Raw genomic sequence first — 18,774 nt, forward strand, 5'->3', positions numbered from 1 at the left:
GTTTTTTTATTTAATTTGAAAAAATATCTAAAATAGAATAAATAGAATAAAAAAGCCTTTAGACTAGCCTATTACATTATTATACATGTAATATATCATTATGCAGGTCAATAAGACGGCCAAAATATATTTTATATTTGCCATAGTTTAGAATATCACTTATATTATTTATGACTATTATAGTGCCATTACGGTAGTGTTGGTTTCAATAATTCATACACCTTTATAGGTTTACAGGCAGTGCAAAGAAGTTTAACATACAAAATATAAATAAAACATTAATACTAATCGTTTAATAATGAATATTTCTGAATAGTTAATAAGATAAAATGCTTCATAGCATTATATCTTAATAATGAAAAAAAAAAACAATAAAGGTTAATATCCATATTGCATATTTATCTTATCAATCCGATTTATTAGAAAACAATAAGTAAAATTAAAGCGTATTAAAAGTAAAATTAATTAATTAATTAAATTAATTTTTTTATTACTCTTTGTGAGTTCACAGTCTGCCCTATTGGCAATAAGTATTTCTTATATCTAGATTATATATACATGGCATGTAGAGAATCACTTCATTAAGCAATCTTCTGTATAAAATATTATCTTAATTAATTACTCTTATTCTAAAGTCTACATAGGTCCAGTAATCAGATCAGGTGGTGTTAAACGTTTTAGTCTACGCACTTCACTATCACGACACATATTTAGCTGATTAGCGAATACATTGAGATGCACTGACACTCTTTCGAAGTACTTCACAAAAATACGTTGAATTACACTCGTTATAGGTTCCAGAGGAATATCGCGTTATATTACTTTATTTGAAATATAGTACGGAGCATCAACAATGGCACGCGACACCTTATTTTGGAACCGTTGAATGATGGATATATTAGATTTGCTAGCGGTACCCCATAGTTAGATTCCATATGCTCAAATAGGCTTGAGTATAGACTCATATAGCAATGCCTTATTATCTAATGATAACTTGGATTTGCGGCAGATGAGCCAATATATTTGATATAATTTTAGTCCCAGTTGTTTCCGTTTAGAGAGTATATGCTTCTTCCAGGTTAGGCGTCGATCTAAGTGCATACTAAGATATACATGCTCTGCTTGGGGGAGTTGACGATGTTTGATATTCACTGGTGGACATGTTCTTCTACGCACGGTAAAAGTTATATGCGTGGATTTTGTTTCATTGGCTTTAATGCGCCATGTCTTCAACCATAATTGTATTTGCTCCAAGTGGGTTTGTAGGTTTATTGATGCTGTGACTGGATCTTCATGGGATGCTAAGATTGCTGTATCGTCTGCATATGTTGCCACAGTAGTTATTTTTGTGGTGGGCAGATCAGCCGTATACAGAAGATACAGTACACTACCTTGCGGAACTTTTGAATATATGGGATTTAATTCGGTATGTTCATCGCCTTGATTTACAATAAAATGTCTATCAGTGAGAAACGATTTTAGTAACTGATAGTCCGGATGAGGGAGAAGTTTCTTTAGTTTAACCTGCAAGCCCGTATGCCATACTTTGTCAAAAGCCTGAGATATGTCTAGAAAGGCAGCCGAACAATATCTTTTGGCATTTAGGTCAGCATTTATTTTGTTTACAAGTCTATGCACTTGTTGCAAACTGATGTTCTGGAATAATTTTTCTTTTTTCTATTATATAGTTTAGCTTTTTTTATATATAATTTCTCGAAAACTTTCGAGATTATCGGTAATAAACTTCTGGTATTTTTCCTGGTTTAAGAATCATTAATATTTTAGCTACTTTCCAGATACTAGGGAAGTAATTAATTCGTAGCATAGCATTAAATATAAATGTTAATAGTTTTATACACTTTTCTGATAGTTCTTTTAAAATTTTGCCAGTAATTAAGTCATAACCAGAAGTTTTTTTAATATTAATCTCTCTCATTATTCTTTGTTTAAAAGCGGACAATCATGAATATCTTTATTTATCTGAATATTTTGATCGCTGTTATATACTTTATTAAGGTGATTCAATATTTTCAAAATTTTTGTAACTATAGTGTAATATTATTATTAGCATATTTAATCAATATGGAATTTTATATACCTAATATTCAGTATTAGGAATGGCTTTTTGTCATGGAAATCTGATGAAATATTCTTAAATGTATTGTTATAAAAATAACTCGAGATAATCCGTATATAATAAGTTGCGACTGTATAAGTAAATACTAAAACCTCTATGGACTTATGGAATTGAGTTATAGTGATGTTCTGCGAGAAGTAATATGAAATTAATACAAGTATTTCAAAAGAAAGTTGTGAGAATATTGGATGCGCCCAGATGCTACAGAAAATTTACCTACAACGAGATATTCGGATTCCAAAATTCCAAAGGCTCCAGTCTAATGTTAACGCCGATATGCTGCAACTTTTGGCTAACACTAAACTAGTACGCAGACCTAAAAGAACTAAACTGTTGATCTTGTGTAGTTAAGTATACCAAGAGGTAAATCACTGAAAAGTGCAACCGACTTTAATTATATTTCATTTTATTAGAGACTATGTATGGCCAATGGGCCTTCCCGGATAAGAACGTAGTTTTAAGTAACTGTACAGATAAATTGTAAGTTAGTCGGCAACGACTATTAATAATAAAAGTAAATAAATGTCTGTAGGAAGCTTTTCTGCATTATTTTATTTATTCAAATTTTAATTAAGATTTAAGATAATTAAGATTTATAATTCTTAATTGGAAAATCAAATCCAGCTTTTTGTATTCAGATCTTGAATAGCCTCGTTTTGATAACAATGGAACTTGAAGCTGCAAAAATTAGATGATTGTTCTGCTGATATTATTAGGTGTTGGCACGTGTTCCAATAATTCCTCCACTTTATTAAATTTAAAGCATTTATTGAGAAAAAATGAAAGAACATATATATTAATAAAAATGTTTTCCATATTTTTTTATTTTTCCTGTCTTTCCGGCGACATGGTGATACTGTGTCGGAAGAACGATGTTGATTTGGCAGCAATCCAATCATATATCAATTTTTGCATTTCTTCAGCAATTCGAAACCCTATGCCGGCCAAATCATACTGCATGGATCTGGTGTCTAGTGAGTACGTTAGGAGTAGCAGACCTTCCCATCAATTTGCAACAATGTATCCTTCACAACTATTGCAACGTGTGACTGAGAGTTATGACTAGGGGTATCGACCACCGAGAAAAATAATGAAATGAAAAATAATGAATGAATCGATATATCGTTTTCGATCATTTTTAAAAAATATCGATATATCGATATATTGGAGAAAATTTTTTGCAATATATTTTAATATTTTAATAAACCCTTACAATTATTATAATGTCTAAGAAATATATAGCATTTGTTTGAAAAAATATCAGTTGAAAAAAAATCATCGATATATCGGTCAAAAATATCGATATTTTTTTCAAAAGATATCGGTATATCGATATTTCTTCAGCATGCCTAGTTATAGCATAATCATAAGTGTTTCCTTCAACAAATTATCAACTAATCAAGATAAATGTAGTGAATGTAGAAAATACAATTTATAATTATTTTATATCAAAAATATCAAATTTAATAGCTAGTTTGGGTTGTTTGATACTTTACCTTTTCACCAATATATATCGCTACTCAAAATTTATGCAAGTACGGAATAGTTCATAATATAAATAAATTACTTCATTACTGAAATAATTGTAAAGTATTCAGTATTTCTATCATTCCAGTTATCTTTTATATTTCGTAAAGCCAGTTTTCTATAAAATAAATTAGTCGAAGTTTAGTCGTAGTAAATCAGATGAAAGTACGCATAAATAGGCTAAATCGTTATGCTACTTCAACCGGAAAACTAATGATTTTTTCAAACAAGAAATCATTAAAGGTTTGCAATTTTATCATTCGTAAGTGACACAGTTAATAATAAATTATATTATGTAATAATGATATTTTTTTCGAAATGTTTTAAATCGATTTATCCAATTTTATAAACGCATTAAATAAATAATAAATATATCACTCAAGTAGGAATACTTAGTTAATTAATTCACAAACAGTGCAGTATTATATTTAATTTTTGTAACTTTATTATGATTAAAAATATTTGTACACATGTTGGTGATTCAGTACAAAAACCACATTAAATATTATCAGTAGATTAATTGGCACCTGGTGAACTTGTGTTGGTCGAAATCTTTCCATATACGGCTTATTTTGTTTGTTAATATAGATATTCATAACAAATGAGGCCAAAATTGAGAACCCAATGAATTTTACATTCGTAACCGAATAGTAAAGAACATGTTAAAGAGACACTGCCAAAAGAATATAGCTGTCACATGATCGACCCGGTCTTATTGAAGAACTTTTGTTATCTTTTTGAACGAAATATGATTGTATTAGAAATTTTATATTAGAATAAAAAAATGTTATCAGCTTATCCTAAATTAAGTAAAATGATTCATTTATTATATCAACATCCTTTATCTTAAGTTCCTGTTTTATCAATTAGGTTCGTCCATCGATCGATGGACGAAATTAACGTTCGCTTATTTACTGATTTTTAGGGGGAACTGCGTATTTTAATTATTTGATTTAATTAAAAAATATTCTAATATGTCTATTTACGAGTAAGAGATTAAGACAGTGATTTTAGTGATTTTATATCATGGATTTTTTAATAATAGATTGATTAACAAGCTAACATATTACAATAATTACAATTAACATATTTAGTTTGTAATGAATAATTACATACGGCCTTAAATGTTCTTAGTTCTACAATGACACTTTTCAAGCTTTTCAATAAAGTATTCATTGAATTCGTAAAATCTATAGCCTGACTATATGTATATGTAAAAAAATATCATCTAACATAAAATATAAAAATTTTATTTACTCATCATGTTACAACAGTTTAACTTAAACGTTAGTTTTAATATTTTAACGAACTGCGTGTAATTGAAGACTGATATTTACTGTAATAAAATTGATTAAACATTATTTTAAATCTTCTGGTGATTATATATAAAGAACATCAGCCATAAATCGAAATTGTAATAAAAAATACGCATCAAATAACACGAAAACATTGTGTTTCATCAAGACAACGCATTTTTTATATTCCAATTGTATGAAGTGACATTAAATTAGTTGCTTGCTGATCATACTTTCCAGACCAAAACCCTAGTGATTTTTGTAAACTTAATAATCGGCACAAGAAACGACATTTTGGCGGAAAGGATGGAATTATAAACTCATAATGAAGTTATATTACAAGGTATTTTTATCAAAAATAGATATTGTTCATGTACAATTTTTATTTTAAAACTTATTGATATAACTATATTTTCATGGGAATCATTTCTTCAAAATCTAGGCAACCCCACTGCCCCACATGACCTCTGGCGCACCGCCAAAAGCGTAGTGGGGAAAAATTCGAACGCAATCCCCCCTCTAAAGGCCGATTCCTCCACGGACATCGCCTTAACAAATCCGGAAGAAGCCAAGCTTCCCGCTAATTCATTCGAGAATCAAATGAAATGCAATCCATCTCTGGGCCCACCTCAACAGATATTATCCATCATAAATGACACTATGCTCTCTCTGAAGAGGAAATACTTCCAATCAGAGCATCTTCTGAAGAGCATTTTCTCTCCCAAAGACCTTCAGCTCTTCATAAAACGTCTGTTTTCTAAAAAAGCTCCAGGCTCAGATGGTATAACAGTAAACCATCGGAAAAACCTCACTAGCAAGCAACTATCAGAGCTTGCCAATATCATCAACTCCATCCTGAGGTTAAAGCATTTCCTAAAGAACTGGAAACATGCGCTTGTCGCTGTCATTCCTAAAAAGAAAGCCAAGTTCAATCCATCGGACTACAGGCCCATCAGCCTGATTAGTTCTATTTCCAAACTTGCTGAAAAGGCAATATTACATGCTTTAAATAACTTCACAGACGCACACCACATAATCCCGAATGAACAATTCTGTTTCCGTGCCAAATATTCAAGCCTTCATCAAAATGCTCGTGTCGTAGCAATAATCCACCATGAATAAAGAAAAGGTCGAAAACTGGAGCCATCTTTTTAGATATTTCCAAAGCTTTCGATCAAGTATGGCACCACGGCCTAATATTCAAAGCAAAACAGCTTGGTCTACCTAATGACCTATCTCCCTGATAGATTCATTCTTGGACGGTAGGTCCTTTCAAGTGAGGATCGCTGACGCAGTCTCCTCTCCAAAACATATTTTCGCAGGAGTCCCGCAGGGTGCTCCACTAACCCCTGCTCTGTTCAACCTTTACATGGCTGATTTCCCACTCCACAGACATTCCCACACAGCATTTTATGCAGATGATTCACAACCGGTAATAGTCCCGACATTACTCGCGACAGACTTCAAGTCTAACTGAACCAGGCGATTGCGTGGTACAAATTATGACATCTGCAGATAAACCCTAGTAAAACTCAAGCTATTCTGTTCCATCGCAAGAAGGAGTTCCGCACATATCGCCTCCAAATCGATAAAGTTCCTATCCCCTGGCTCCAGAAAGTATCATACCTTGGTCTCCAGTTCGACCGCAGATTCCAATGGTCAGCTCAAATACAGCATGCTATTTGCAAAGACAATGGCGTGTACAGCCTACTATTTCCACTCCTCTGCATAAAAAGTAAACTCCCAATGCCCCAGAAAGCGACTCTGTATACAATGCTAGTCCATCCAGTCTGCCTCTACGAAGTATAGGTATGGTACAGGTATGTCTCTGAGAGTTAACTTGAGAACTACACCAAGTGTTCCAATCCAAAAAGTCCGCGCGTTACTCAATGCCCCGTGGTCAATGAAGAACGTCAACACTCACCTCGAATCAGGCATCCCGTTTGTGAAGAGTTTCACGAACGTGTAAGGTTCTCCATAGGCGCCTTAGAACGCGCCACAAACCTCGGTAGTAAACAAACTACCACAATCCCAGTCGTAATCCAGGGTCTCCCTCGCCGGCAAAACACTACACTATCCCGAACCCGAAGCGACATCAGCAAAAGACCATTTGTTTCTAGCTGGTCATCATGGAATAAGAAAAAAACATCTATGTGTCGTCTCTGTAACTTTGTCTCTCTTTTATTCGAATCTAAAGCGACATCAGCAATGGACTAACTGATATTAGCTGGACACCTTGGTTTTATAAAGAAATATATGTGTCTTTATTCCACGATAGCTATTGAATGAGTTCTCAAGAGCTACGTTACTGATTATAGTAATCATAAACCGTAAGTTTAACTCAGGCACGTGTTCAGTGTTTAAGTTGTTTAAGTGGTTAAGTAAATATTTCGTCTTGCAAAAATAAACAACCATTCCACGAGTGATTCTCGTGCAGTGGTAAATATAAGATAAGGACTGTAATTTGGACAAACCTGAATTATATAATTTTCTCAGAAACGTTATATTAAATATTACGATAGTCCAAAGTATTCATATATTTAGAAATTGGCAGACATTGATGTTGGTATATACTATTGTTTCATCATGCGTACATAGTAGAAAATGTACTAATATAGATTCAAATATTTATTTTAAACTGAATAATATATATTAGGAAGATTACTTATATTAATACATTTCTGTTCAAAGATAATAAAAGGCTAAAACGTACTACCGGTTATGTTGGCTAATTTTATTATATTGATTAAGGAAATATAAGCTGAATCATGTTTAACTGAGTTATTTTGTTAAATTACTACACTTAAAGTTAGCACCATACACAATTACTATATTAATATTTGGTAATAACAAATATTTTAATACGTCAGTTTTACAATATAATTACATGTTAAATAGTGTCGTGTTACAATATTTATTTATTAATATTTATTTTTTTGGTTTTATGTGGATTGTGGCGCCTATAAGGTTATTTTGGTAAGAAATAAATAACAAAATTTATATGAAATAGATTTCTTTAAAGCACTGAATTTAATTCAAAGATGTCGATTAATCTATTATTTACTAAAACATGATTATTTCATGCATGATTTATTTTAATTTTATTCTATTTTAACATTTATCGTAAGACCAATAGTGTAATAAATGAGGTAGCGCAGACATAAAACTGGATAAAATATATGCACGTTTTATATGAACAATGATGTCTATTGCTGTTGCACAGACAAGAGGAACCAGAGATAGAAATTACGGGGATTTTTTTTAGAAAATGTTTAAAGCATTTTATTTTCATAAAAGTGTAGACCTTGCTTTCGCTCTATTGTATATAGATTGATTTGAATAAGTGATAGTGATTGGCAGATTATTCCAGGCTTCTAACTTACTTCGACTTCGATCTTCTTCGGACTTGTTACATCTTATGATTGTTAGGGTAACTCAATACGTAATTTAATGTACGAATTATCTGTTGTTTCAAATGAGTCCCATAATCTAAACTAAACACAATTTTATTTTTAGTGTGAATGTTTCATTTCAGTTTTAACGTTAACAAGATTTTTCTCTGCAGCTGTTGCTCTTTTGGTATATTTGGTTTTTAGTGGCAAGTAGTGGTTCACATAATGACGAACATTTTACCATTATTTTATCTATACTTATTCCATCTCCGTTTTCTTAACATTTTAACATCAATAATGAAATATATTAAGTGGAATATAAAATAGTTTTCAATCACTTGTGCGATCTTTTCTACAAAGTGAGCTTGAAGAATTTTAATTCAAGTAAATGTATTTATTCAGTCATACATTTCACAAGTTCCTGGATACTCGACTAGTTTGAAATTTTATTATTACCAAGGTTGTTTCAACACTCAATTACTATATATTTTAATGATTATGATTTCCATAACTAGCATAAGCATTAAACGTTTTTTAGGATTTCTGATTTTTATGATTATTTTCAATGACACATAATACAAAAAAGATTAATTTGAAGTAGTACGGTACGTTAATTAGAATATAACAAGTCAATTGAAAAGTCCGCGGCCTACCATAGTAAAAACATTTTTTTGGAAAAATTAGTTTTTCTTAATTCAACATAATTATCTTCAACGGTGATACACTGACTATAGCGACCCTCCTACTTTTCGATAACATTTTTATAGTACAATTTGTCCTTTGCTTCAAATAGGCCTCAGTTTCGGCGATCACTTCGTCATGCGACGACAATTTCTTCCCAGCGAGCATTCTTTTGAGATCTCAGAACAGGAAATAGTCGCTGGTGGTCGGATCAGGATAATACGGTGGATGAGGAAGCAATTCGGAGCCGAATTCATGGATTTTTGCCATCGTTTTACTGACTTGTGACACGGTGCATTGATTTGGTGAAGCAGCACTTTCTTTTTCTTAAAATTCCGCCGTTTTTGGCGATTTCGTCCTTCAAACTGTCCAATAACGCTATGTAACAGTCGCTGTTGATGGTCCTTCATTTTTCAAGGTATTCAATAAAAATTATTCCATGCGCATCCTATATATATATATATTCCAAAATACAGACGCCATAACCTTGCCAGGCGACTGTTGCCTTTTTCCACGCTTTGGAGCGGGATCATCGTGTACAGTCCACTCGGATGACTGTCGGTTGGACTTCGGAGTGAAATGATGGTTCCATGTTTCACCCATTGTCACATATCGACGCAAAAATTCGGATTTATGCTATAATTCACTATCTAATGATTCGACATCTCTCAAATTTATACACGCATCTTTTGAGGGTTAGGGCTAACTAAAAAACATATGGATTTGCTTCTAGTAGCGCCATGTGTGTGTCAGGCCGGGGTCTTTTCAATTGACCTGTTATAGTATTATATACAATACAATATAATTTTAGAATCTATGAAAGCAATGTTGAAACTGAAAAAAAGTACCTTTTGTATTAAATTTATATTTATGATTGAGATGTGTTTCGATCTAGTTTGAATATGACATATTTCACTTTATTGTTTTTCCGAAAAAAATATTTACTCAGCTCAAAATTTAAATAGAGTTAATATGTGATGATTAACTGGAGTTGATATTGAAATAGAATTAAGAGTATTGATTATCAAGAAAAGAAGGCAGGTTAACGTTGGAATGATAATCGTTCCACAGTTACCTGAAGCGTTTCTTGGTGTAGTTAAGTGGAGTTCAGGCAAAACTATGGCAGCTGAAGCTGTAAGATCATAAGAATTGAAGGTATTCAATGACCCCTAGCACTGAATTATTAAGAAATATTTAAGCTTTGAAAAACACCCCTGTTCCGTGGATTCCCGGCACATACAAAACAGTAATGCCATCACAGGCGGACTGAAGGTGCTCTGAATTGTTTGATCTGAATCTGAACAGACTATGTTGTCTGTTGGAATTTGGAAAAGAGCTTGAAATTCAGGATGAACGGTCACCAAAGGTGGATTGCGGTAGCTCAGTTTCTTATCCGTGGACTATTGGAATCTAGAGCCATCAAAATCTGGAAAACCAGAATCGTAGAGGGATACCACGGAAATTTGGGTATAAACAGTTGAATGTGTAATGCCATCACAGACGGACTGAAGGTGCTCTGAATTGTTTGCTCTGAATCTGAACAGACTATGTTGTCTGTTGGAAGTTGGACAAGAGTTTGCAATTCAGGATGAACGGTCACCAAAGGTGGATTGCGGTAGCTCAGTTTCTTATCCGTGGACTATTGGAATCTAGAGCCATCAAAATCTGGAAAACCAGGATCGTAGAGGGATACCACGGAAATTTGGGTATAAACAGTTGAATGTGTAATGCCATCACAGACGGACTGAAGGTGCTCTGAATTGTTTGCTCTGAATCTGAACAGACTATGTTGTCTGTTGGAAGTTGGACAAGAGTTTGCAATTCAGGATGAATGGTCACCAAAGGTGGATTGCGGTAGCTCAGTTTCTTATCCGTGGACTATTGGAATCTAGAGCCACCAAAATCTGGAAAACCAGGATCGTAGAGGGATACCACGGAAATTTGGGTATAAACAGTGCCATATCGAAGTTATTATCGATGGTTAATAACAATTTTTATAACAACTGCAGTGGGAACTTTAGGAGGGAAGTGTTATGTAATATGGTCCTGACTATCCCCAAATCTATTTAAAAAACTATCTGAATGGAGAATGAGTGAGACGTGTTGGTCTGTTTTCTAATAGATCCTTAGTGCCGCTTTGCATCGCCGTTCAACGAGCCTGTTTTTTCTGTAAAATAAAAAAGTTTTTTAAGTAAAATAATTTTGTTTAATGTCCTTTCACAAAATATAACGTATATACTATATGCATGGAACATGGACTTAAAGCTCCTAAGTGCTCATCACTGAATTTGAGCGGTGATCTGGGTTATATAAATTTACGGTTGTCCCATTGTGTGTGACCATTTGGCATCTACCTGTGACTTCATCTGTGCATGTGCATCAGATATTTGACATCAGTAGCTAAGCAATAAAAATGATCAAACAAAATGACTGTCACAGGCCGCTTATACTGACTCGCCCTGAGAGAAAAACTGTAACTAAAACTTGAAGGCTAATTTGTTGGCAAATACGAGTGCGTACAAGTATATGTGATTTAAATAAGATAGTTTTATATTACTTAAGTGAAGGTGTCACCTTTTTTTGAACACAAGACTTTTATTTGAATACGTATTAATCTAAGGACATATATAATATAAAATATCTCATTTTGGTAGTTGCAAATATTTACTGTTAAAATTAAATACGACAAACGTGAACAAACAATTTTGCAGTGTACTTTACGATAAAGTTACAACCATTTTCACACGCTTCTCACCTATACATGCAGCCTCTCAAGGTGTCCTGTTAACATCTTTTTTATTTTTCCATTTATTTGTAATAGTATAGTTAGAAAGGTGTCACTTGATGCGAGAATAACAGCGCGTTCTCGTAAACTGCATGAGACGGGCTAAAAATAAAATCATTGAAAAGATACCGAAGACATAAATAAAAGTTTGCAGCTGTTCTCCGACTATAGATAGCCATATGTTCTTGAATTTTTAGAATTATCTCTAAGTGTGGTCAATATATATAAATACATACATTCCGCCCTGTATAAGCAAAAGTATCGAGTATTATAGGAGGTTAAAAGCAAGAGGTATTTTTTACATAAATAATAGGGTTATTATGTAAAAGTATCGATTTTTTTTAGTTTGCGAGTAAAATCCCTCAAAAATACCCTATCGAGAAAATATATCGGTACAACTAATATGACTTATTATAATGAATTTAACATGAAAATACTGGAAATTAATATTGCTAAATAATTTAATTTAAATAAATATATCAGCGGCGGTTGGTGCAAGTCTATGTACTGTTTAGTGCTGCACTGCAGAATCCTCTCAAAAATAATTATTATCAAAGAGTAACATAATATTACGGACTTGCATATTTTGATACAACTTTTGTTAAACTAATCTAATTTAGCTTAAATGTTAAATTTAATGGATTTTACGTTTATCTACGTAACACAATAGTTTTCCATTTAGAAATATTTAGTTATTCAGTGTGTACAGATTCTAATCATGGAATCATAATCATCAATTCATATCCATATTAGATCCTTATAAAGGACGGTCTGGAAGACCAAGAAAGATCGAAAACGATGAATTGTAAGGCTTCTTGGATGAAAACCCATTTTAAATTTTCAAAAAACTTTCAAGTTAGCTTTCGAGTTGGTGGTGAATCGACTATTCCTAGACGTTTAAATGAGATTAGAAAAATATAAAGAGAGAGAAAATGCCTACCACATGAATTTATTGAAAATGCTATTTAGAAAATTGCTTATTAAGCAAAAAAAGAAGAATTTTCTATAGGATATAGTGTCTGGCGATGAAGAGTGAATCTACTTCAACAATTCCAAGTATTAGAGGTCATAAGTTGGTTCAGAAGAGCCATAAGAGTAATGCAGCATGGCTTGGTTGGCACACGGCACCGATATGCTGAAGAAGTGTGAAAATTGATTAATGATAAGCTGATCGATACGGATACGGAAGAAAAAGTGTGAATCATGTGATATAAATATAATTTTTAAATAACATTGATAACATCATTAGTGATCCATAAGATATAATAAACCATGATCTGCCTGAAAATGAAAATCCATGCAACATTTCCAAATGAATCTGGCAGCTGCGTTATTTCTTTTTGGAATACCTTGGAGATAAACTTTATGGTGATAAACTTAGTATACTGTATGTTTATGTGGAATAGATTTGAAAATGAAGATGTCAATTAATAAACTTCAAATCACTATTAATTTCAAATTCTGTTAGAATCGACTTGGGATGTAAGAAGATATATATTATTAAGTTATTAGGTATTATAGTTTTTTTTTCAATTTTTTAATTTCTTTTCCAAGGGTGGATTTAGAAATAGGAAAGAGAATTATATAAGCTGTATATCAAGGATCCAATATCAGCCACAAAAAACCTCCAACTTCATCTTAACAAAGTCGAATTGTGGTTGAAAATGTGGTGTATCAAAGCAAATGAGACAAAATATGCCCATATGACATTCACCCTTTGCAGAAGAACATGACCCTCAGTAAAATTGAATAATCATGAACCTCCGCAAGCAGATAGCGTTAAATATCTGGGAATGCATTTTGATCGACGTCTGACTTGGAAAAAACATATAGTGACAAAACGCAAACAACTTGTGCTTAAACTAAACCAAATATATTGGCTGATAGGGCGTAAATCTAAATTATCATTAGATAACAAGTTTTGCTGTATAAGTCAATACTTAGGCCCATCTGGACCTATTGTATTGAACTGTGGGGTGTTACTAGCAAATCTAACATAGATATCCTCCAGAGGTTCCAGAATGAAGTGTTGCGAGTCATCGTCGATATATTGTACCGTTATCATATTACGTGTCCAACAAACTGATTCAACGCGATATCCCCATAGAACCCATAACGAGTGTGATTCAAAGTGTTAGTGCGAAGTATTCTGAAAGACTATTAGTGCATCCTAACGCACTCGCCAAAGAGTTAAATGTGCGCGATGACAGTGAAGTGCGTAGGCTCAAACGCAAACTACCATACGAACTGGTTAATAGACACATAGATTGAAATTTAATAATTTCTGGAATAAGTTAGAATAGTCATTAGAATAAATTAGGATAGACTTTAAAATAAGTTAGAATAGTATCTAGAATAAGATTTAGATTATAAATTGTACAGCAGATCACTTACTGAAGTGATCTTCTATGATATTAGGATGGTTATATTATATAACAGAAATCAAACAATAATACTTATTGCCTACGGGCAGATTGTTGACGTTCCAAGAGATTAATAAAAAAAGCTGTATATGAAATGTTAATACTGTTCATTTTTTATAACCCTGACAGATGCAGGAGATAGTAGGACAAAATAATATGAACACCGTGTGAGATAGGGCATCTTGTTGAATGCTGGTAACACTGATTTTGTGTAAATAATGCGACGTGCATATAACCCTCAGTTTATCTACTAAATTTTGTAGGTTATAACATGTATTTAGTTCTGGAACTGCTAAACAAGCAACCGGTGAAATCTATAATCTCTGCATCATCGTTTAACGTTACATGAGCGACATTATCCACGTCAATAAAACAATTGGAGCATGTTTTGGTATAAGAATGGGACAGCATTCCGTTGATAACCTATTCCGCGAAGAATTGTAGCTGTTTTAAAAAAAAAAGAAGCAAATGGTGGCTCTATGTCTTATTAATAAAAAACTATTGTATATATGTCACGTATTCATTCTGTCCATCCCTTGTATATATATCCGGTTATATTTAAGCAATTGGTTTGTTTGTATTGGCCTTAACGGTATCGGTCAATTGAGTGTTATTAAGATAGATTTAATACTTCAGAAAACTTTTTAGCAGGATAAAATCACACGATCTTGGGGACTAATTTACGTCACCTTTGCAAGAGATAACAATATCATCAAAACGTCCATGCGAAATGTTCATCGAGGCAATCCTGCTGCTGGAATGAAAAACCTATACTGTTCAATATTGTTCAAAAGAAATAAACTTTATATATAGATATAAAGTATGAATATAATTTGGATGTGTTGTTGAATCGTGTAATCCTGTCATAGTGACATGACATTAGTAAATTATAAATAGCAGGTTAAACATTCGCCAAAACAGCACCTAACATGTGCAACACGAATATTTTTAACATTATAAATAGCTTACAATCTTTATCATCACTATACACTATTATTAAATATTTAAAAAAAACATAGTAGAAGCATTATGTTTCGTATCAATTTCATCATAAATGTCACAGTGAAATACTTGTTTCTCAATTCATGAAATTATAAAATTAGTAATAGGGAATACTTTTGACCGCAAAATTAAACATAAATGTAGATTTTATATTGCATTATGCAAATTATAGGAGGTTTTTAAATTTGTATGTAAATTTTTGCAGATAAAAAAATAATTTAAATAGTGACAAATTATCTCAGAAAAATAACTAATTTAATCTATATATTAATACGTAAGGCCAAAACTTGGGATCTATTTTTAAGGATACTTCATACTGAAAGAAAGTACTGAAAAGAAGAAGTACTGAAAGCTAGCATTTCCTTGTAATATATATGATGCAGTTATTAACAAGTGACAAGTGGTTGGCTATGGCCATAACATGAACTGATCAACGTTGATAATTATTGATTGAATTTTGATTGGTAACCATTGCAAAAATTATAAATCATATATCATAGTCGAAAAGAGTTGAGAATATTTTGATACAATATTACTAGTTGTTCTATATCGATTACGTGTAACTTTAATAGAAAATTGTGATACTAATTTTTTATCCTATTGAGTCTGTCCTACTGAATACTGAATTTGTCAAATTCTCGAGAAAAAAGGTAATGTTGAGGCACCAAAAAATCCATGCTTGAAATTTCGACATCTAGATTGATTGTTAAATCGTTATACGTAATTAGAGTTCGTGTATTAGCGTATTTTTAGTTTCGCGCATTAGTTTCAAAGTTCGTTTCCTTCATTTGCTATCATTTATTGGTTTTTATATATTTTCCTTTTAGTCTCCTTTTACCAACGAGAGTTTATCTGGTCTGGACCTATTGTTGAACGTAGCTCCGAGTCACGGCCCTCGGCATTAAACCTACCGACTGGCGAGTGACTAACTTTGAATTAATTCCGGAAGACGCCTGGTGTTACCCAGCCTGATTACTGGCGTGACTGGAATCATTATCCTTTTCGGATTTTGCTCTCTTACCTAGGACAATCATAAACATAATTTTGCGACCATGCCCCAACAGGATTCTAACCCTCGACTATCGCAACAGTAGGTGGACCGTCCTGTCGACTTTAGCACAGCGCCAACCAAGCTGGCTCATTTATTTATAGTTCAAAATTTTATTATTACTATTGTTTCGGTGGTATATGAATCTATGACTGAATCTATTATTGATAAAAATTGATAGCGTAGAAAGTATGACGTTGGTTTGGTAACTACCCAATTAGCGATCTATTTTTGCACTTGTTCAGCACATCGAAATCAGCTGAGCCATTAATCTAAACGAGTTGTAAACAAATATGTCTGGTTACCAACGCTAGGCACGCTACAACTTCCTATTTGAGCTGCAACAATGTATCCTCCACAACATTTGCAACGTATGATCGAGCGTTGTCATGCAAGAGGATAATTTTGCGTCTGTTACTGGATATTGCTTATTATATGTATTTAGTTTTAGTAGCTTATAACTCAGTTCACCTTGTAATCCCAGCAGATGCACAGTAATATTTTATGGCGATGAATATTTCTCTTTAATATCAATGTGGATTTCGTTTCTGGGCTAACCTATGACTTTTTTTTTGGTATAGACCTTTCATTGCTAGTCATAGTATGCAACAGAAAAAAACACCGATTTGCAGCATATGTGTTTTAAGTAATTAGGTAAAGGTAAAGACGATTCTTCCTTTTCAGATCAATTATTAAATTTTGTAAAAGATCTTCAACTCTAAATTAATCAATTTTAAGCTCGTACTCAAGTTTTGGTTTCTTGTCGCATTTGACCTGAGATATCTAACCTAACACTGTTTATAAATGATGAAAAGGAATTATTCATAATAATGAAATATCACGATATCAACATGTCAACAATGAAGGCCACCGTTAAAAGTGGCAAAACATGAAAAGTACGAAACAAAACTCATTCCTGGCGGTAATATTTATTAGAACGTTATATAATATGATACTAAATAATGTCTTTAAAACGTTACATTACTTTATTGGACAATTAAAAAATATATTTCCCTTTGAATTAAAAAAAAACATCTGCTTGGAACAGCTGCATCGAAAAGTAATTTGTCAGAATGACTTTTCGTTTCATATGGGTAGTAAGACCAGATGCATGGGTCAACATAAATTCTGTCATATATATAATCACTTGTTAAAATGAAATTTAATATGCTGTCATGTCACAGTTATTAATCTCATCTAAAGTATTTGTATTTTGTAGGATGAAAAACTGAAAAAAGTAAGAAATGAAATATCCGATTATATTTTTTGTTTATGAAGTGTCACAATAAATCATTATATATAGCTGAGCAATAGATATTGTCGGTATATAAATCACTGTAACAAATAATATATAATAATGGGAAATTAATCTTTATGAAAAGCATTTTATAAATATACTAGTTATATAAAGGTATGATATTAATTTAATACAAGATAATAGATATGAAGTGTCTGGAAAACATATGTGTAAATAAATTGCCTAGAATTTAAGGTCTGTATAAATTTCAAATATTGCGTAATTGTGTTCATTATGTAATTATATTATTTTCTGAATGTTTTATTTGCGATTACGATTACAAATACGATTGGAAAATACATATATGGGAAATAATAGTGCATAGACATTTTCTTAGTTTATTAAAACGATTATAATTAAGGGATTCTGACTTTTAAAAATTATACCATTCATGGGGTAAAGCGTAAAAAAAAGTTGTCAGAAAAATATCCGTGGCATAAACTATTCTCTAATTAAGTAGACAATATCCTTTTTTCGAGTTTGCAATGTGCAATTTACCTGCTGGAATTAGGACTATAATATGAAATCCATCTGAGTCAAAGGCGATTTTTAGTTTCTCGACGGGATAATTGGGGAATGATATGAAGACCATCCTTAATTACGAATATACTGGTATACTGCTGCATAATATGCAATATGACTATGGTCGCAGAGTCGGCATGGAACGAATTAATATATTATTAATGCTAGAAATTCCATGAATTTGTCGATGATTGAGTCTATGATTTTTGAGAATAATGGCACCCCTATTTCTCGATCTACTTGATTGTATCTAACATCAATGATACATTCAATCATCCTCAACATCATATTTGGAAACACGCATTGAATCATCCTCAACATCATATTTGGGAACACGCATTGAATCATTCTCAACATCATATTTGGGAACACGCATTGAATCATCCTCAACATCATATTTGGTAACACGCATTGAATCATCATCAACATCATATTTGGGAACACGCATTGAATCACCCTCAACAATATATTTGGGAATACGCATTGAATCATCCTCAACATCATATTTGGGAACACGCATGCAATCATCCTCAACATCATATTTAGGAACACGCATTCAATCATCCTCAACATCATATTTGGTAACACGCATTGAATCATCCTCAACATCATATTTGGGAACACGCATTGAATCACCCTCAACATCATATTTGGGAACACGCATT

At 32.5% G+C, this 18,774-nt stretch overlaps 1 protein-coding gene across 1 annotated transcript in view; it reads right to left on the reverse strand.

The window, feature by feature from the left end:
* Positions 1–18,774, reverse strand: part of LOC143195036 (suppressor of cytokine signaling 2) — a 333,965-nt gene that overhangs the window by 49,332 nt on the left and 265,859 nt on the right. The window lies entirely within an intron of this gene.

Source organism: Rhynchophorus ferrugineus, unplaced genomic scaffold (genome assembly GCF_030347505.1).
Source record: "Rhynchophorus ferrugineus isolate W39M unplaced genomic scaffold, kcgeb_rfMv2 rfM1, whole genome shotgun sequence".
Classification (NCBI taxonomy): domain Eukaryota; kingdom Metazoa; phylum Arthropoda; class Insecta; order Coleoptera; family Curculionidae; genus Rhynchophorus; species Rhynchophorus ferrugineus.